Source organism: Oncorhynchus gorbuscha, linkage group LG03 (genome assembly GCF_021184085.1).
Source record: "Oncorhynchus gorbuscha isolate QuinsamMale2020 ecotype Even-year linkage group LG03, OgorEven_v1.0, whole genome shotgun sequence".
Taxonomy (NCBI): domain Eukaryota; kingdom Metazoa; phylum Chordata; class Actinopteri; order Salmoniformes; family Salmonidae; genus Oncorhynchus; species Oncorhynchus gorbuscha.
In genome coordinates, this window is record NC_060175.1 from 48,863,251 (window position 1) to 48,884,695 (window position 21,445).

General features: G+C 44.1%; 1 protein-coding gene across 2 annotated transcripts in view; it reads left to right on the forward strand.

Moving 5' to 3' along the window:
• The first annotated feature begins 895 nt into the window (after positions 1–895).
• Positions 896–21,445, forward strand: part of LOC124020625 (coiled-coil domain-containing protein 120-like) — a 31,207-nt gene continuing 10,657 nt past the window's right edge. The window contains exon 1 of one of the 2 annotated variants that reach the window (XM_046335865.1): positions 896–994. The gene's annotated coding sequence lies outside the window, so the exon portion shown is untranslated. The remainder of the gene's footprint in view (positions 995–21,445) is intronic. The other variant, XM_046335871.1, reaches the window with a different exon arrangement.

The window sequence follows — 21,445 nt, forward strand, 5'->3', positions numbered from 1 at the left end:
TTGGTACCATTTCCCTGAATCCTCTCCAGCCATTAGCACAAGTCCATCCTCCAATTAAGGTACCACCAACCTCCTGTGATGGGATTATCACATTGTCAACCATTTAACACAATGTTGTTTTGAGAGAAGGGCTTCCAGAACCTCTTCTAGAGGGTGACAGACAATGTGATAATTCTCAAGCATTATCTTCCTATTGCCACTGTCAATCATCATCTGAAGAGAACCACAACCAAATGGCTTGCTTGATTTGAATTAAGCATGTTATGCTGTATCTTTGACAGTGCTCATGGAAACGTTGCTACAGAACTACAGTCAGGTCTCTGTTGAAGATGTACTCTTCAGATATACATCTGAAAAATACAGATGTGCTAAAATGTAAGCACTATTTCGTTTTCTGTACAGCTATTTTAGTTTATATAAGTAATATTTGTATTTAAAAATTAACCCCGAAATTATTATTATTATCCCTCTTATTGCCCCTTGTTTGAAGCATGTGAATTATATTCCTATGGGGCTGGTCAGTGTTTTTTTCTTTTCTACTTCAGTTATTCGATATGGTTTCTTTGTAACTGTTGGTATCGTGGAGAAATCTGCATCTGTAAAGTGGGAAATTCTGGTGATATAATAAAGCCAATTAAAAAAATAAAAGTGGTGGTTTATGATGAAAATATAAGTATTTTGGCCGTTAGTTTTGTGGCTGTGATTCATTATACGAATTTATATAGTATTTAGGGCAAATACATTTTTTTTATCAGGATAGGATTCATTGTAAAATGTCAGTTCGGCTACAACAGGAGGCAGTGAAGGACCGTATGAAAATAAAAACTTGCTATTCTAGCTACAAGCCTATTTGCTTCTTTATCAAGGCTTGAGCACGCTACTAATTTACATACAAGGTGTGGTGACCATGGTTTGTGAATTTAGCAAACAGTATAGGCTATAATGTAGGACGACACGGAGCGCGCCACGGATTGGAAATGTAGGCAAAACGCAGGTATTTATTTAATTCTGAAACATGACTGATAGTGAAATTATACTAATAGGTCTGTGTGATAGGAAACCTGCTATTCAAAACGTTCTATATCTTGTCCGTTGCACTAGGTAGGACAACCTTTACCGTGAAGACAGATTTCACGTTTGAGATGCGGAAGGCGTCGACGCAAGGGAGAATGGGGGTTTTAGACGCGCGAGAAAGGGGCAGCTGATGCATTTCAATTGGAATATGGAGCCACATTGGATAAGCAGAAGAAGAATATCGTGAAATTGTAGCGAATGGTCCATTGATTGCTACACTAACATTTTAGTCAAAGAACATAACCTCGAGCGCTTTGATCGGGCCGTCTCCCGTGGTATTACCACATTGAACAGCACCATGGAGACCTCCGCACACACCGGTCATACTCCCAGTGAAGGGGATTCTATAGGCTCTAATGTGTCCTCTTCGTTGTAACAGTATAGGCAAGTGTACATCATGGAAAATATTAGCCTATAGCCAATAATATACTCAAGCCATGAGTTCATGGCACGTCTTAATTCATTTGAGATTCAAATCTTCGTCATCACGGGGTTCCCTTCAGGCAAGTAAAACCTTCAGCAATATCATTTTGTAGAATTACTTTACAACAAAAACGTGCATTCAAAGTATTTCCTGACGCAATGCAATTAAGAAATGCAATATGAGATGCCTTCATCAATCCACAGCTGTTTTTGATTAGGCTGTACCAGTCTAATGTGTCCATCTGCAGCATCTATGCAGATGTAGGGTAGGCTCCTGCTCTTTTAGCCCATTAAGATGGGCTTAATTGAATGGGGAGGTGGCATGCTCTTTTTAAAATATCATTTTTATAATTAAATATCTTCTATTCAACAACCTCACCACTGCTACTGTAATATTTGTGTAGCCTTTCCACTGTGTTCCTGTCACATGAAAAACCAAAACATCTGCCTATTTTTGGTTGTGATTTCTTCTAGTTGTACCTTACATTTTGACGTTTCATCATGACACATTGATGAATTCCCATATGTTGGACACATACTAAATTTCAAAAAGATATCAAGATTTTATTCTGAATACTACGAAACTCTATGTTTGTAGGATTTACTGAGGCACATGTATGATGGGGGGGCTTTAATGTCCTCGAGCTGTTGCTGCATATGATGATGATATGGAACATACATACATACATACATACACTGGGCCCATCAATAGTTTATACAGTTACTACCTAGAGCCTTGTTGTTCTCAAAAGCAATTTTCATGTAATCTGTCCCTGTTATTGTCTGACTATCCAACATAATTAAATATTTCTTTATTTTCTCATCCTTTAAGATGGTTCATTATGTTATATATATTTAGGATAAATATTTTTTATATTTTCTCAACCTTTAAGATGGTTATATTATGTTACTTATATTTATCATTTCAGCTTTAACAGTGGAGTTGTTAGAGACGAGGTCTGTAGGTTGTGCATGTTCCCACACTCATTGACCGGCACTGATATTAACACTATTGTAGAAACATTCATGAACAAGGATATCCAGATTTGCCAGGATCTGAGGTACTTGTCCAAATCTGTTCACCCGGACAGCGCCTCGGGGTAAATCACTGCTGCTGCCGCTTTGGTCTGTCTGGGAAACACTGCAGTGTTCTCAGAAAAGGATTTTCTATATTGTTGCAAAATGCAGTGATGCTTGGCACTGATCACTTTAGAAGTGATCCTTTTCACATGGTCTTTGAGTTCATTGAGCACGGCCATTAGAGGATGGTCACAGTACATCCATGAAGTTAAAGAATGGTCTGGAAATCAGTGGGCGGCAGACAGTAAACCTTTTTGAATGCTTGTCTAGGAGTATCGTTTGTGCACACTGTTTTCTTGTAGCCAAAGTAAACTAGAGCTGCAGGTTGGTTTGGCCTTCTTCCCCTCATCATGTCATTGTTTCATATAAATCAAGTATATCAATATAATTATTATTCTACTTTTCTATAAAGCATGCTCTGAACTTGTGTACAGTTTTCAGACTCACTGAACTTGTGTACAGTTTTCAGACTCAGGTGAACACAAACATTATAATTGGCTGTTGCGCCAAGGAGACACCATGTCCATGCCATTTATTGGATGTTGAACTGGAACGGACTGACAGGATTTGAGAAGCTGGTTTGATGTTCCACGAATGTAGTTATCAGCTACCAGGTATACACTGAGTGTACAAAACACTAAGGACACCTTCCTAATAGGGATGCACAATATATTGGTGAAGATATCGGAGTTGGCCGATATTAGCTTAAAATGCCAACATCGACATCGGTCCGATATCTAGTTTAACGGCGATGTGCAAAACCGATGTCAAAGCTGATGTGCATACCTATATAACGTAGGTACATGACGTAATGACGCCACATAAGATTTAGTGCAACACATGCAACACCGCATTCCTAACATAGCCAACAATGTCTGCTGTGTGGATCGAGCAGTCAACACGTCGAGCAGTCATTTGAAAGAGTAAGAACATTTCAGCCAGACAACTCAAAAGGCAAAATCCATTAACGCCAAGATAATGGAATTCATTGCCCTTGACAATCAACCGTTCTCTGTCGTGGGTGATGTTGGCTCACCGAGTGGTCGAGCACCGGCACACACTAAGTTCCCAAGTGCGCTATTTGTCAGATGTTGCCCTACAGGAGTTACACAGTAATAGCTTCACTGCTATTAGCTTCATGATTGACATTTGGACCAGCGATATCAGCTCCATGAGCATGCTGAGTCTGACAGCACAGTGGGTCACTGAGGATTTCGTACTGAGGAAAGTCGTATTTCATGCTCATGAATGCCATTTCAATGCATTTGAGAACATGTTTGAAACTTGGAATCATGAACACACTAGCTAGCTCCATTCAAACAACTGACTCTAGAAATAAGCTCATCAACTGCGCCTGCAGCAGACGTGATACCCTCTGTCATGGCATTGAAACACCTGCTCAACAAAACTGGCGGCAGGCTGTGAACAAGCGATTCGGTGGCATTCTCTCTTCACTGTGTCGCCACCATGCTCGATGCTATGTACAAGGACCGCTGCTTCGATGGGTACAAGAAATTTATAGTATTTATTTATTTTTTGCCAAGGAAAATATCGGATATCGGTATCGGCCAAACAATGTTATATCGGTGCACCACTTTTGCCCTCAGAACAGCCTCAATTCTTCAGGGTGTGGACTCTACAAGGTGTCGAAAGCGTTTCACAGGGATGCTGGCCAATGTTGACTCCAATGCTTCCCACAGTTATGTCAAGTTGCCTGGATGTCCTTTGGGTGATGGACCATTTTTGATACAAACAGGAAACTGTTGAGCGTGATAAACCTAGAAGCATTGCAGTTCTTGACACAAACTGGTGCAGCTGGCACATACTACCATACCCCGTTCAAAGGCACTTAAATCGTTTGTCTTGCCCATTCACCTTCTAAATGGCACACATAGTGCCTTCGGAAAGTATTCAGACCCTTTGACTTTTTCCACATTTTGATAGTTATAGGCTTATTCTAAAATTGATTCAATATTTTTTTCCCCTCATCAATCTACACAATACCCCATAATGACAAAGCAAAAACAGGTTTTTAGAAATTGTTGCTAATGTATAAAATGTCCCATTTACATAAGTATTTAGACCCTTTACTCTTTACTTTGCAGCGATTGCAGCATCAAGTCTTCTTAGGTATGACGCTACAAGCTTTGCACGCCTGTATTTGGGGAGTTTCTCCCATTCTTCTCTGCAGATCCTCTCAAGCCTGGACAGGTTGGTTATTTTCAGGTCTCTCCAGAGTTGTTTGATTTGGTTCAAGTCTGGTTTCTGGCTGGGCCACTCAAGGATATTCAGAGACTTGTCCCGAAGCCACTCCTCTGTGTTGTCTTGGCTGTGTGCTTAGGGTTGTTGTCCAGTCTGAGATCCTGAGCGCTCTGTACTTTGCTCCGTTCATCTTTCCCTCAAACCTGACTCGTCTCCCTCCCTGCCGCTGAAAAAAATCCTCACAGCATGATGCTGCTACCATAGGGGTGGTGCTAGTTTTCCTCCAGACGTGACGCTTGGCATTCTGGCCAGAGTTCAATCTTGGTTTCATCAGACCAAAGAATATTTTTTACCATGGTCTGAGAGTCTATAGGTGCCTTTTGGCAAACACCAAGCGGGCTGTTATGTGCCTTTTACTGAGGATTGGCTTCTGTCTGGCCACTCTACCATAAAGACCTGATTAGTGGAGTGCTGCAGAGATGGTTGTCCTTCTTGAAGGTTCTCCCATCTCCAAAGAGGAACTCTAGAGCTCTGTCTAAGTGACCATCGGGTTCTTTGTCACCTCCCTGACCAAGGCCCTTTTCCCCCGATTGCTCAGTTTGGCCGTGCGGCCAGCTGTGGGAAGAGTCTTGGTGGTTTCAAACTTCTTCCATTTAAGAATGATGGAGGCCACTGTGTTCTTGGTGACCTTAAATGCTGGAGATATTTTTTGGTACCCTTCCCCCTGATATGTGTCTCCACACAATCCTGTCTCGGAGCTCTACTTATAATTCCTTTCACCTGATGGCTTGTTTTTGCTCTGAAATGCACTGTGGAACCTTGTATAGACAGGTGTGTGCCTTTCCAAATCATGTCCAATCAATTGAATTTACCCCAGGTGGACTCCAATCAAGTTGTAGAAACATCTCAAGAATGATCAATGGAAACAGGATGCACCTGAGCTCAATTTCGAGTCTCATAGCAAAGGGTCTGAATACTTGTGTAAATAAGGTATTTCGGTTTTATTTTTTATAAACGTGCAAACATTTCTAAACATGTTTGCACTTTGTCATGATGGGCTAGTGTGTGTGTTGGATTGAGGAAACATTTATTTAATCCAGTTTAGAATAAGGCTGTAATGTAACAATGTGGAAAGGTCTAGGAGTCCGAATACTTTCTGAATGCACTGTACCTTAAAGAAAATGGGCCGTAGATCATAACCACCAATTTTGCCATGCAGCCTGACACATCTCCTTTGCATAGAGTTGATCAGGATGCTGATTGTGTTCTGTGGAATGTTTTCACACTCTTCAATGGCTGTGCGAAGCTGCTGGATATTGGCGGAAACCTGAACACGCTGTTGTACACGTCAATCCAGAGCATTTGTCATTATGGGGTATTGTGTGTAGATGGCTGAGTACATGTTTTTATTCTTTCAGAATACTTTCCGAAGGCACGGTACACAATCCATGTCTCAATAGTCTAAAGGCTTAACAATCTTTATTTGAACCTGTCTCCTCCCTTTTATCTACACTGATAGAAGTGGATTTAACAAGTGACATCAATAAGGGATCATAGCGTTCACCTGGATTCAACTGGTCAGTCTATGTCATGGAAAGAGCAGGTGTCCTTAATGTTTTGTACACTCTGTCTAAAGTAGCCTATACAATAACATTTTTGGGTCCCACCCACACACTGACCCAGACTCAGCTGGATAGGTGAAAGTGCCGAAAGTGTTACCTTGTATCGTACACATTGTGATGTGTCAATGAGACTCTGTTTCATCCAACAGCGAGGATGTGAACCAGTATAAAGGGCTTGGGGATTAGGACAAAACATTTCCACTGCAAGGATTTGGAATAGATACAGAGATCCCTTCATGTGGGAAAACAGTATAGTAATAATCTCTATTGACATAGGGCCACATTCCATTTTTTATTACATTCTGTTCTACCTTGAACCTACCAGAAATCTAGTAGTAGGAGGACACACCAGATTGCTTTCACCTATACTGTTGTTTCAGATCTGCGTAGGGTAGCGAGCCATCAAGGGCAGAGGGGAGGGAGTAGGATTTCAAAATGGGAATACTGCGCTAGCCATAGGATTGGCCACCATGTGCAAAGCTGCTCTGGGTCTTGCTGATAAGCATGTTATAATCAGTAGTTCAGAGAGGCACAGAGAGTGAGACGATATCATATTGGAAGGTCACCTGACCCTCCATAATCTCTCCACAGGGTCCAGCTGGTGGCTGGCTGTTCAGGTGCAGCTTGTTGAATGAGAGACAGAATGACTGTAATAAATCCTGAAGACTGTATTTACAATATATATTTTTTAAATCGAAGCCTCACTCACCCACCAACGAAATTGCTTCCCTCCCTCTGCCTACAGTTGTGGCCAAAAGTTTTGAGAATGACACAAATATTAATTTCCACAAAGTCTGCTGCTTCAGTGTCTTTAGGTATTTTTGTCAGATGTTACTATGGAATGCTGAAGTGTAATTACAAGCATGTCATAAGTGTCAAAGGCTGTTATTGAAATTACATTAAGTTGATGCAAAGAGTCAATATTTGCAGTGTTGACCCTTCTTTTTCAAGACCTCTGCAATCCGCCCTGGCATACTGTCAATTAACATCTGGGCCACATCCTGACTAATTCTTGCCTTACAAAATACTTTTAAACTGGAATAACTTGTCCCGATTGGTATTTTAAATCACTGATGAATGATCTTGAGACTGATTCACTGACCCGTCAATGTTTTTAATTAGCTGTTTTTGATTTGGTTATACTCTTGTGAATTCTGTGGTTTTTACTAGATTACTTGTAGTTTTTCCACGTTGTTTGTCTGTCATTTTTGTAATGACTTTTTGTAATGGCATTGTTCGCCAACAAACTGTACCTGGAGGGTTGGGAGAAGTTGCTCTCGGAGGATGTGTTGGTACCATTCTTTATTCACGGCTGTGTTCTTAGGCAAAATTGTGAGTGAGCCCACTCCCTTGGCTGAGAAGCAACCCCACACATGAATGGTCTCAGGATGTTTTACTGTTTGCATGACACAGAACTGATGGTAGCGCTCACCTTGTCTTCTCCGGTCAAGCTTTGTTCCGGATGCCCCAAACAATCGGAAAGGGGATTCATCAGAGATGACTTTACCCCAGTCCTCAGCAGTCCAATCCCTGTACCTTTTGCATAATATCAGTCTGTCCCTGATGTTTTTCCTGGAGAGAGAGAAGTGGCTTCTTTGCTGCCCTTCTAGACACCAGGCCATCCTCCAAAAGTATTCGCCTCACTGTGCATGCAGATGCACTCACACCTGCCTGCTGCCATTCCTGAGCAAGCTCTGTACTTGTGGTGCCCCGATCCCGCAGCTGAATCAACTTTAGCAGATGGTGCTTGCTGGTGCTTGCTGGACTTTCTTGGGCACCCTGAAGCCATCTTCACAACAATTGAACTGCTCTCCTTGAAGTTCTTGATTATCTGATAAATGGTTGATTTAGGTGCAATCTTACTGGCAGCAATATCCTTGTCTGTGAAGCCCTTTTTGTGCAAAGCAATGATGATGGCACTTGTTTCCTTGCAGGTAACCATGGTTGACAGAGGAAGAACAATGATTCCAAGCACCACCCTCCTTTTTAAGCTTCCAGTCTGTTATTCGAACTCAATCAGCATGACAGAGTGATCTCCAGCCTTGTCCTCGTCAACACTCACACCTGTGTTAACGAGAGAATCACTGACATGATGTTAGCTGGTCCGTTTGTGGCAGGGCTGAAAGGCAGTGGAAATGTTTTTGGGGGTTTCAGTTCATTTGCATGGCAAATAGGGACTTTGCAATTAATTGCAATTCATCTGATCACTCTTCATAACATTCCGGAGTATATGCAAATTGCCATCATACAAACTGAGGCAGCAGACTTTGTGAAAATTAATATTTGTGTCATTCTCAAAACTTTAGACCACGACTGCACACCCTTAAAAAAAAGTGCCATCTAGAACCTAACCTCTACCTGGAACCAAAAATGGTTCTACCTGGAACCAAAAAGGATTATCCTATGCCATGGGGACAGCCGAAGAACCCCTTTGGAAACCTTTTTTCTAAGAGCGTACTTAAAACATTACGAGTTTTAGTGCACCAATGTAGCACACAGCCATGCAATCTCCTTAAATAAACAAACATTGTCATTAGAATGGCCTTACTGAAGATCTCAGTGACTTTCAACGTGGCACCTTCATAGGATGCCATCTTTCCAACAAATGTCTGCCCTGCTAGAGCTGCCCCGGTCAACTGTAAGTGCTGTTATTGTGCTGTTATTGTGAAGTGGAAATGTCTAGGAGCAACAATGGCTCAGACGCGAAGTGGTTGGCCACACAAGCTCACAGAATGGGACTGGCGAGTGCTGAAGCACATAGCGTATAAAAATTGTCTGTCCTCAGTTGCAACACTCACTCCTGAGTTCCAAACTGCCTCCGGAAGCAATGTTAGCAATAACTGTTCCTCAGGAGCGTCATGAAATGGGCTTCCATGGCCAAGCAGCCGCACACAAGCCTAAGATCACCATGCGCAATACCAAGCGTCGGCTGGAATGGTGTAGAGCTTGCCACCATTGGACTCTCGAGCAGTGGAAACCCGTTCTCTGGAGGGAAGCTTCAACATCTGGCAATCCGACGGACGAATCTGGGTTTGGCAGATGCCAGGAAAACTCTACCTGCCCCAATGCATCGTGCCAACTGTAAAGTTTGGCGGTGGAGGAATAATGTCCCGGGGCTGATATTCATGGTTTGGGCTAGGCACCTTAGTTCCAGTGAAGGGAAATCTTAACGCTACAGCATACAGTGACTTTCTAGACGATTCTGTGCTCCCAACTTTGTGGCAACAGTTTCGGGAAGGCCCCTACCTGTTTCAGCATGCCAATGCCCTCTTGCATAAAGCGAAGTCAATACAGAAATGGTTTGTCGAGAGTCCCCGCAGCAATGTTCCAACATCTATTGGAAAGCCTTCCCAGAAGAGTGTAGGCTGTTATGGCAGTAAAGGGGGTACCAACTCCAAATTAATGCCCATGATTTTGGAATGAGATGTTCGACAAGCAGGTGTCCACATACTTTTGGTAGTGTATCTCTTGCAAAAGCAACAGGAGTCAGGGACCTTTAGAGGGGTACGCAAATGAAAATGACAATAAAATGAACTAAACGGAAAAATTTCAGCCAAAATGCATATGGTAAGATATACATTTCAAACTCTGCATTTTCAATTGAAGTTCCTTCCCAGGTGTGGACATTTCCTCTGTTATATTGTTAACTTTCTATCCCCCACCCACTGTCTTATGCTAAAGCTTTCGTCCCATAACTGTCCTCCAGGAATAATGCATACTTACTATACTATTATTATTATCTGAGGTCAAGTCAGGAATGTTACACAAATGAACATAGAGAAAATGTGCCAGAGCTACAGAAGAGAGCAGGTAAAATCTGTTTGATACAGCAATGCTTACTTATGAGAGAGATCTCTTCTAAAAAATAAAAAGAATGCTTGTCCTTTAAAAAAGAAAAATCTGATGCTGAGTATATATATTTATAGTATGTCTGTTGAGGTGAGTTTGTGTGTCATTTGACAATTCATGACAGGAGCAGGCAGCAGCTGTGTAAACAATGGTTGTAGCCACCACCAGGATTGAGTGTGTCACTGTAGCATCACCGATGGTCTATCTGCACTGGAGCCGAGGACACATTTCAGCTGCTCTTCTTTGCGTCTCTGCTAGTAGCATCAACATCATAATGGTATCAAAGCATTGGATACCTATAAATAAGAAACTATTTCCATTTGGCAAAGATATAGTAGCCTACATCACAGTATTCAAAGTAGTATGCACAAAAATATGCAAATTAATACGTATTTGGACTATCCGTGCTACAGAAGAAAACCATTTTAGTATCTTTAAATGGGCTGGAATGACGCATTGTTTACTGAGCTGTGATGGATTTTTGCCTGCCCTGCAGTGGTGGGGCTATACGGCCTGTGAATATTATCATATAATAGGCTAAGCTTGTAAAGATGTGTGGACATAGTAGAAGAGAAAGAGAGGCCTGCCCTGCAGCATTGACTATGTGGCCCCCCTGGACTTGAATATTAAACTCCTGGCTGATTTGCATTTTGCATGCGTGTGATGCGAGCTGCACACGGGCTGCCTGCCTGCGCTCAAAGCTCATGTTTTAATCAGCGTGTTTCTCTCCACAGCTCATCTGTATCACGATAACCATCGTCTCACTCCTAGCATATTCCGGCTGGGTCTCCCAAGTGTCCATCTCGTTCTTATACTGTCAATAGTCACTCCGTCTTGTTTCTCTGATCATCCCACTCATCTCACTGTCTCTTACCTCATTTGGTCTGACTGGTGATTTTCCTCTAAACCTTCTTTCTTTCCCGTAGGATTCACACAGGAATGTGAGTTTAGTGCTGAGTTATTGTACCTGTGTCTCTGAACACATCTGCCCTCCAGATGTGCCAGTACGGTAGTTACCTCTGACTCACACCATGGGATCAGCAGTCCTTTCAGGTGTGCTTTATTTGGTTCTAGGTTCAAAAGGCAGTAAATCCAGAACAGTAAGATAGGAGTCCTGTTGTATTTTACCAGCTCCCCCGCTCCTCATCCCTCTCATGCCATGTTTCCCTTGATTATTTATGAACGTACCTTCATTATTTATGAACTTTCTAAACTGATTGTGGAGAGTAGAGATCTAGCTGCTCACACTGCCTTTCTGTGCTGTGTGTATTACTTGGTTTGTGTGGAAGAAAACATTCCTAGATGACGTGCCGGCCTTATGGCTCCAGGCATCAACTCACCACACTTCCGTCAAAGTGGACAACCAACTGTTCCTGTCTGTCTCGCCATTTTTCCTATCAATCTCTCAGTCTTGCCCCTTTCCCCCCATGTTTTTAGACTGTTGAATGGCACATTTATTAATAATCTTGGTCGAAGTTTGGTAAACCACCTCCCTCTGGTCAATAACATGATGTCCTCTTCAGTGCACATTAAGTTAAATGAAGAATAATCGATTGACTAGGACTGGAGTGGATTCATGCAATGGGTTGGGTCAGACTATCAGTGTCAATGGACAGTGAATCATTACCGTGTCAGTTGTTTGTTTAAGACAAACAACTGAATCCGTTTGCTTCTGTTTAAGAAACGGTGTCTATCAATGGGAAGTCACACAAGGGGAATTTCACACTAGTACGTGTAAACTGGACCGTCTCAACTCCAGGACTGGACCCCATGTTAAATGTGTGAGGTATTTGAAGCATGAATCTCCCATATGGTATGAATGAGGGGGTAGTTACATGTTGTTGTTTTTTACGATGATAATATGGTGCCGATCTCTGTACACATCTTAAAAATGTTCCAACCTTACTCTTAGCTCTTGAGGCATTCTGTTGTTGATGGTGTTTTTGTCATGTTTTGTCTTAGATTGTCTTGTCATTTTGCTTTTCCCTCTGTTCATTTTCCCCCTGCTGGTCTTTTTAGGTTCGTTCCCCTTTTTCTCTCTCCCTTCCTCTCTCTCTTCTCTCTATCGTTCCGTTCCTGCTCCCAGCTGTTCCTATTCCCCTAATCAATCATTTAGTCTTCCCACACCTGTTCCTTATCTTTTCCCCTGATTAGAGTCCCTATTTCTTCCCTTGTTTTCCGTTCCTGTCCTGTCGGATCCTTGTCTATTGTTCACCGTGCTGTGTCTGTGTATCGCCCTGTCGTGTCGTGTTTCCCTCAGATGCTGCGTGGAGAGCAGGTGTCTGAGTCTGCTAGGTTCAAGTGCCTTCCCGAGGCAACCTGCAGTTCTTGATCGAGTCTCCAGTCTGTTCTCGTCATTACGAGTGGAATTATGTCTTATGTTTGTAGAATTACTTTACTGGATTAAAGACTCTGTTTTCGCCAAGTCGCTTTTGGGTCCTCATTCACCTGCATGACAGAAGGATCCGACCAAAGAATGGACCCAGCGACTACAGACGTTCGTAACACTGCCGTCGAGATCCAAGGAGCCATGCTCGGCAGACACGAGCAGGAATTGTCTGCTGCTCGCCATGCCGTGGAGAACCTGGCCGCTCAGGTTTCCGACCTCTCTGGACAGTTCCAGAGTCTTCGTCTCGTGCCACCTGTTACTTCCTGGCCAGCCGAGCCTCCGGAACCTAGGGTTAATAACCCACCTTGCTACTCCGGGCAGCCCACGGAGTGCCGCTCCTTTCTCACCCAGTGTGATATTGTGTTCTCTCTCCAACCCAACACATACTCTAGCGAGAGAGCTCGGGTTGCTTACGTCATTTCACTCCTTACTGGCCGGGCTCGAGAGTGGGGCACAGCTATCTGGGAGGCAAGGGCTGATTGTTCAAACAATTACCAGAACTTTAAAGAGGAGATGATTCGGGTTTTTGACCGTTCAGTTTTTGGTGGGGAGGCTTCTAGGGCCCTGGCTTCCCTATGCCAAGGTGATCGATCCATAACGGATTACTCTATAGAGTTTCGCACTCTTGCTGCCTCTAGTGACTGGAACGAGCCGGCGCTGCTCGCTCGTTTTCTGGAGGGACTCCACGCAGTGGTCAAAGATGAGATTCTCTCTCGGGAGGTTCCTTCCAGTGTGGACTCTTTGATTGCTCTCGCCATCCGCATAGAACGACGGGTAGATCTTCGTCACCAAGCTCGTGGAAGAGAGCTCGCGTCAACGGTGTTTCCCTGCTCCGCATCGCAACCATCTCCCTCCTCTGGCTCAGAGACTGAGCCCATGCAGCTGGGAGGTATTCGCATCTCGACTAAGGAGAGGGAACGGAGGATCACCAACCGCCTGTGCCTCTATTGCGGATTTGATGGACATTTTGTCAATTCATGTCCAGTAAAAGGCCAGAGCTCATCAGTAAGCGGAGGGCTACTGGTGAGCGCTACTACTCAGGTCTCTTCATCTAGATCCTGTACTACTATGTCGGTCCATCTACGCTGGACCGGTTCGGGTGCTACATGCAGTGCCTTGATTGACTCGGGGGCTGAGGGTTGTTTCATGGACGAAGCATGGGCTCGGAAACATGACATTCCTTTCAGACAGTTAGACAAGCCTACGCCCATGTTTGCCTTAGATGGTAGTCATCTTCCCAGTATCAGATTTGAGACACTACCTTTAACTCTCACAGTATCTGGTAACCACAGTGAGACTATTTCTTTTTTGATTTTTCGTTCACCTTTTACACCTGTTGTTTTGGGTCATCCCTGGCTAGTATGTCATAATCCTTCTATTAATTGGTCTAGTAATTCTATCCTATCCTGGAACGTTTCTTGTCATGTGAAGTGTTTAATGTCTGCCATCCCTCCCATTTCTTCTGTCCCCACTTCTCAGGAGGAACCTGGCGATTTGACAGGAGTGCCGGAGGAATATCATGATCTGCGCACGGTCTTCAGTCGGTCCCGAGCCAACTCCCTTCCTCCTCACCGGTCGTATGATTGTAGTATTGATCTCCTTCCGGGGACCACTCCTCCTCGGGGTAGACTATACTCTCTGTCGGCTCCCGAACGTAAGGCTCTCGAGGATTATTTATCTGTGTCTCTTGACGCCGGTACCATAGTGCCTTCTTCCTCTCCGGCCGGGGCGGGGTTCTTTTTGTTAAGAAAAAGGACGGTACTCTGCGCCCCTGCGTGGATTATCGAGGGCTGAATGACATAACGGTTAAGAATCGTTATCCGCTTCCCCTTATGTCATCAGCCTTCGAGATTCTGCAGGGAGCCAGGTGGTTTACTAAGTTGGACCTTCGTAACGCTTACCATCTCGTGCGCATCAGAGAGGGGGACGAGTGGAAAACGGCGTTTAACACTCCGTTAGGGCATTTTGAGTACCGGGTTCTGCCGTTTGGTCTCGCCAATGCGCCAGCTGTTTTTCAGGCATTAGTTAATGATGTTCTGAGAGACATGCTGAACATCTTTGTTTTTGTCTATCTTGACGATATCCTGATTTTTTCACCGTCACTCGAGATTCATGTTCAGCACGTTCGACGTGTTCTACAGCGCCTTTTAGAGAATTGTCTCTACGTGAAGGCTGAGAAGTGCTCTTTTCATGTCTCCTCCGTTACTTTTCTCGGTTCCGTTATTTCCGCTGAAGGCATTCAGATGGATTCCGCTAAGGTCCAAGCTGTCAGTGATTGGCCCGTTCCAAGGTCACGTGTCGAGTTGCAGCGCTTTTTAGGTTTCGCTAATTTCTATCGCCGTTTCATTCGTAATTTCGGTCAAGTTGCTGCCCCTCTCACAGCTCTTACTTCTGTCAAGACGTGTTTTAAGTGGTCCGGTTCCGCCCAGGGAGCTTTTGATCTTCTAAAAGAACGTTTTACGTCCGCTCCTATCCTCGTTACTCCTGACGTCACTAGACAATTCATTGTCGAGGTTGACGCTTCAGAGGTAGGCGTGGGAGCCATTCTATCCCAGCGCTTCCAGTCTGACGATAAGGTTCATCCTTGCGCTTATTTTTCTCATCGCCTGTCGCCATCTGAACGCAACTATGATGTGGGTAACCGCGAACTGCTCGCCATCCGCTTAGCCCTAGGCGAATGGCGACAGTGGTTGGAGGGGCGACCGTTCCTTTGTCGTTTGGACAGACCATAAGAACCTTGAGTACATCCGTTCTGCCAAACGACTTAATGCCCGTCAAGCTCGTTGGGCGTTGTTTTTCGCTCGTTTCGAGTTTATGATTTCTTACCGTCCGGGTAGCAAGAACACCAAGCCTGATGCCTTATCCCGTCTGTTTAGTTCTTCTGTGGCTTCTACTGATCCCGAGGGGATTCTTCCTTATGGGCGTGTTGTCGGGTTGACAGTCTGGGGAATTGAAAGACAGGTTAAGCAAGCACTCACGCACACTGCGTCGCCGCGCGCTTGTCCTAGTAACCTCCTTTTCGTTCCTGTTTCCACTCGTCTGGCTGTTCTTCAGTGGGCTCACTCTGCCAAGTTAGCTGGTCATCCCGGTGTTCGAGGCACTCTTGCGTCTATTCGCCAGCGCTTTTGGTGGCCGACTCAGGAGCGTGACACGCGCCGTTTCGTGGCTGCTTGTTCAGACTGCGCGCAGACTAAGTCGGGTAACTCTCCTCCTGCCGGTCGTCTCAGACCGCTCCCCATTCCTTCTCGACCATGGTCTCACATCGCCCTAGACTTCATTACCGGTCTGCCTTTGTCTGCGGGGAAGACTGTGATTCTTACGGTTGTCGATAGGTTCTCTAAGGCGGCACATTTCATTCCCCTCGCTAAACTTCCTTCCGCTAAGGAGACGGCACAAATCATCATCGAGAATGTGTTCAGAATTCATGGCCTCCCGTTAGACGCCGTTTCAGACAGAGGCCCGCAATTCACGTCACAGTTTTGGAGGGAGTTCTGTCGTTTGATTGGTGCGTCCGTCAGTCTCTCTTCCGGGTTTCATCCCCAGTCTAACGGTCAAGCAGAGAGGGCCAATCAGACGATTGGTCGCATACTACGCAGCCTTTCTTTCAGAAACCCTGCGTCTTGGGCAGAACAGCTCCCTGGGCAGAATACGCTCACAACTCGCTTCCTTCGTCTGCTACCGGGTTATCTCCGTTTCAGAGTAGTCTGGGTTACCAGCCTCCTCTGTTCTCTTCCCAGCTTGCCGAGTCCAGCGTTCCCTCCGCTCAAGCGTTTGTCCAACGTTGTGAGCGCACCTGGAGGAGGTGAGGTCTGCACTTTGCCGTTACAGGGCACAGACTGTGAGAGCCGCCAATAAACGCAGGATTAAGAGTCCAAGGTATTGTTGCGGCCAGAGAGTGTGGCTTTCCACTCGCAACCTTCCTCTTACGACAGCTTCTCGTAAGTTGACTCCGCGGTTCATTGGTCCGTTCCGTGTCTCCCAGGTCGTCAATCCTGTCGCTGTGCGACTGCTTCTTCCGCGACATCTTCGTCGCGTCCATCCTGTCTTCCATGTCTCCTGTGTCAAGCCCTTTCTTCGCACCCCCGTTCGTCTTCCCTCCCCCCCTCCCGTCCTTGTCGAGAGCGCACCTATTTACAAGGTACGTAGGATCATGGACATGCGTTCTCGGGGACGGGGTCACCAATACTTAGTGGATTGGGAGGGTTACGGTCCTGAGGAGAGGAGTTGGGTTCCGTCTCGGGACGTGCTGGACCGTTCACTCATTGATGATTTCCTCCGTTGCCGCCAGGATTCCTCCTCGAGTGCGCCAGGAGGCGCTCGGTGAGTGGGGGGATACTGTCATGTTTTGTCTTAGATTGTCTTGTCATTTTGCTTTTCCCTCTGTTCATTTTCCCCCTGCTGGTCTTTTTAGGTTCGTTCCCCTTTTTCTCTCTCCCTTCCTCTCTCTCTTCTCTCTATCGTTCCGTTCCTGCTCCCAGCTGTTCCTATTCCCCTAATCAATCATTTAGTCTTCCCACACCTGTTCCTTATCTTTTCCCCTGATTAGAGTCCCTATTTCTTCCCTTGTTTTCCGTTCCTGTCCTGTCGGATCCTTGTCTATTGTTCACCGTGCTGTGTCTGTGTATCGCCCTGTCGTGTCGTGTTTCCCTCAGATGCTGCGTGGAGAGCAGGTGTCTGAGTCTGCTAGGTTCAAGTGCCTTCCCGAGGCAACCTGCAGTTCTTGATCGAGTCTCCAGTCTGTTCTCGTCATTACGAGTGGAATTATGTCTTATGTTTGTAGAATTACTTTACTGGATTAAAGACTCTGTTTTCGCCAAGTCGCTTTTGGGTCCTCATTCACCTGCATGACAGTTTTGCTTAGGAAAGAAGGATGTGGTTATTTAGTAAACTGCAAGGAGCTGCCTGTTCTTTATGATTAAGATTCTGGAGTGAGAGATGCTCTGGCACTGAAGAGAATCACTATTGTTTGTTCTCTATGCAGCATAAGGGAACAAGGCCTGATTTGGAACAAGCTTGCATGGAATTCTGAATAATACCATAAATAAAAATGATAGGCTACCCCAGACTTCTTTAGACTGAGATGAGAAACCTCCTGCTTTGGCCATTGCTGGCAGGCTTTAAAGTCCATGCAGTAGATAATGAACCTTATCTGATGTTTATTTAGTTGGTGCTGTATATGAACTAATATACAGTGGGGCAAAAAAGTATTCAGTCAGCCACCAATTGTGCAAGTTCTCCCACTTAAAAAGATGAGAGAGGCCTGTAATTTTCATCATAGGTACACTTCAACTATAATACGTTTATCTCAATACATTGTTATATACACTTTGTTGGCAATGACAAGAGGTCAAACATTTTCTGTAAGTCTTCACAAGGTTTTCACACACTGTTGCTGGTATTTTGGCCCATTCCTCCATGCAGATCTCCTCTAGAGCAGTGATGTTTTGGGGCTGTTGCTGGGCAACACGGACTTTCAACTCCCTCCAAAGATTTTCTATGGGGTTGGGATCTGGAGACTGGCTAGGCCAGTCACTTTTGTTATCGACCAAATATTTATTTTCCACCATAATTTGCAAATAAATTCATTAAAAATCCTACAATGTGATTTTCTGGATTTTTTTTCTCATTTTGTCTGTCATAGTTGAAGTGTACCTATGATGAAAATTACAGGCCTCTCATCTTTTTAAGTGGCAGAACTTGCACAATTGGCTGACTAAATACTTTTTTGCCCCACTGTATATCATTCCTTCTCGCATCGATTTACTCGCTATCCTCCTCTCACCTTTTCCCTTCGCTTGTGGACTTCAGTACCCAACACATCAGCTGTTTGTGACCTGGTGAAACAACTTTTCCAAGCCAAACCTTCATATCATGGCCACTAACCGCTACACAGCCTACATCGTTGTCCCGTCATAGTCAACATAGCTACTAGAACTAACGCGTTACTAAACCCGCTACAATCATGAAGTACTGTGTACAGTCAGCAGCAAGCAGTTAAGCAGTTACACCGGCTGGCCCCAGTGGCAATAAATTCATAAAACCAAAAGCTTACCTTGACTTGGAAGAGTTCCAGTGTTGGATAGCCATAGCCAGCTAACTAACATGTCACCCATCTCTGTTTGAGCCAGCTATTTGTGTAGGCTAAACTAGCTAGCTAAGTAAGTGAAAGTTAAAACAAATATATATACTATGAAATATAGCTAGCTCTCTCTCTCTTGCTTCTCCTTAATTTGTTCAAAACTTTTCAACTATTGTCTTTCTCTCTCTTTGAGTCAATTACTCACCACATGTTATGCACTACAGTGCTAGCTAGCTGTATCTTATAATTTCAATAATAGATTAATTATCCGATCCTTTGATTCGGTGGACAACATGTCAATTCATTCTGCAAGAGCTCTGATAGGTTGGAGGATGTTCTCTGGAAGTTGTCATAATTACTGTGTAAGTCTATGGAAGGGGGTGAGAACCATGAGTCTCCTAGGTATTGTAATGAAGTCAATGTACCCAGAGGAGGAAGGAAACTAGCTGTCCTCTGGCTAAAACATGGTGCTACCCTACAGAGTGCGGCTGAGGCTACTGTAGATCTTCATTGCAAAACAGTGTGTTTTAATCAATTATTTGGTGACGTGAATATATTTAGTAGAGTCTTATCTAAAAAGGATACCTTTTAATGTTTTAATATTTTTATTTTTCACTGAGGAGGATGGTCTCCACTCATATATACAGAACAAAAATATGAATGCAACATGCACATTTTTTTACAGTTACAGTTCATACAAGGAAATCAATCAATTGAAATAAATGCATTAGACCCAAATCTATGGATTTCACATGATTGGGCAGGGGCACAGCCATGGGTGGACTTGGGAAGGTAGGTAGGCCCGCCCACTTGGGAGCCAGTTTTTCCACACAAAAGGGCTTTATTACAGACAGAAATACTCCTCAGTTTCATCAGCTGTCTGGGTGGCTGGTCTCAGATTAACCCGCAGGGGAAGAAGCCGGATGTGGAAGTCTTGGGCTGGCGTGGTTACACGTGGTCTGCGGTTGTGAGGCCGGTTGGATGTACTGCCAAATTCTCTAAAACTGTGTTGGAAGCAGATTATGGTAGAAAATGAACATGAAATTCTATGGCAAAAGTTCTAGTGGACATTCCTGCAGTCAACATGCCAATTGCATGCTCCCTCAAAACTTGAGACATCTGTGGCATTGTGTTGTGTGTCAAAATTGCACATTTTAGAGTGGCATCTTATTTTCTATTTCACCTTTAACCAGGTAGGCTAGTTGAGAAAAAAAATTATCGTTTACAACTGCGACCTGGCCAAGATAAAGCAAAGCAATGTGACACAAACAACACAGAGTTACACATGGAATAAACAAATGTACAGTCAATAACACAATAGAAAAGTCTATATACAGTGTGTGCAAATGTAGTAAGATTAGGGAGGTAAGGCAATAAATAGGCCATAGTGGCAAAATAATTACAATTTTACAATAAACACTGGAGTGGTAGATGTGCAGAAGATGAATGTGCAAGTAGAGATACTGGGGTGCAAAGGAGCAAAAAATAAATAACAATATGGCAATGAGGTAGTTGGGTGGGCTATTTACAGATGGGCTATGTACAGGTGCAATGATCGGTAAGTTGCTCTGACAGCTGAAGCTTAAAGTTAGTGAGGGAGATATAAGACTCCAGCTTCAGTGATTTTTGCAATTCGTTGCAGTCATTGGCAACAGAGAACTGGAAGGAAAGGCGGCCAAAGTAGGAGTTGGCTTTGGGGATGACCAGTGAAATATACCTGCTGGAGAGCGTGCTATGGGTGGGTGCTGCTATGGTGACTAGTGAGCTGAGATAAGGCGGAGTGAGCTTTACCTAGCAAAGACTTATAGATGATCTGAAGCCAGTGGGTTTGACGACGAATATGAAGCGAGGGCCAGTCAACAAGAGCATACAGGTCTCAGTGGTGGGTAGTATATGGGGCTTTGGTGACAAAACGAATGGCACTGTTATAGACTACATCCAAATTGCTGAGTAGAGTGTTGGAGCCTATTTTGTAAATTACATCGCCCAAGTCAAGGATCTGCAGGATAGTCAGTTTTACAAGGGTATGTTTGGCAGCATGAGTGAAGGATGCTTTGTTTCGAAATAGGAAGCTGATTCTAGATTTAATTTTGGACTGGAGATGCTTAATGTGAGTCTGGAAGGAGAGTTTACAGTCTAACCAGACACCTAGGTATTTGTAGTTGTCCACATATTCTAAGTCAAAACCGTCCAGAGTAGTGATGCTAGACGGGCGGGCAGGTGCTGGCAGCGATCGGTTGAAGAGCATGCATTTAGTTTTACTTGCATTTAAGAGCAGTTGGAGGCCACGGAAGGAGTGTTGTATGGCATTGAAGCTCATCTGGAGGTTTGTTAACACAGTGTCCAAAGAAGAGCCAGATGTATACAGAATTATTTCCCCCCAGCACAAGGTGCACCTGTGTAATGATCATGCTTTTTATAAAACTTCTTGATATGCCACACTTGTCAGGTTAATGGATTATCTTGGCAAGGAAGAAATGCTCACTAACTGGGATGTAACCAAATTTGTGGACAGAATTTGAGAGAATTTAGCTTTTTGTGAGTTTTTGCGATCTGGGATCTACATGTTGCGTTTAAAGTTTGTTCAGTATACATGGGTTCTAACTTGAAAATTATTTGTTATTTTACAAATTGTACAATTTATGCTCCCCACATATAAAAACCATGTAGACTGCCGGAAAACCCAGAACGCAAGATTGTAATTTCTCAAACGGTGGAGGAACATGT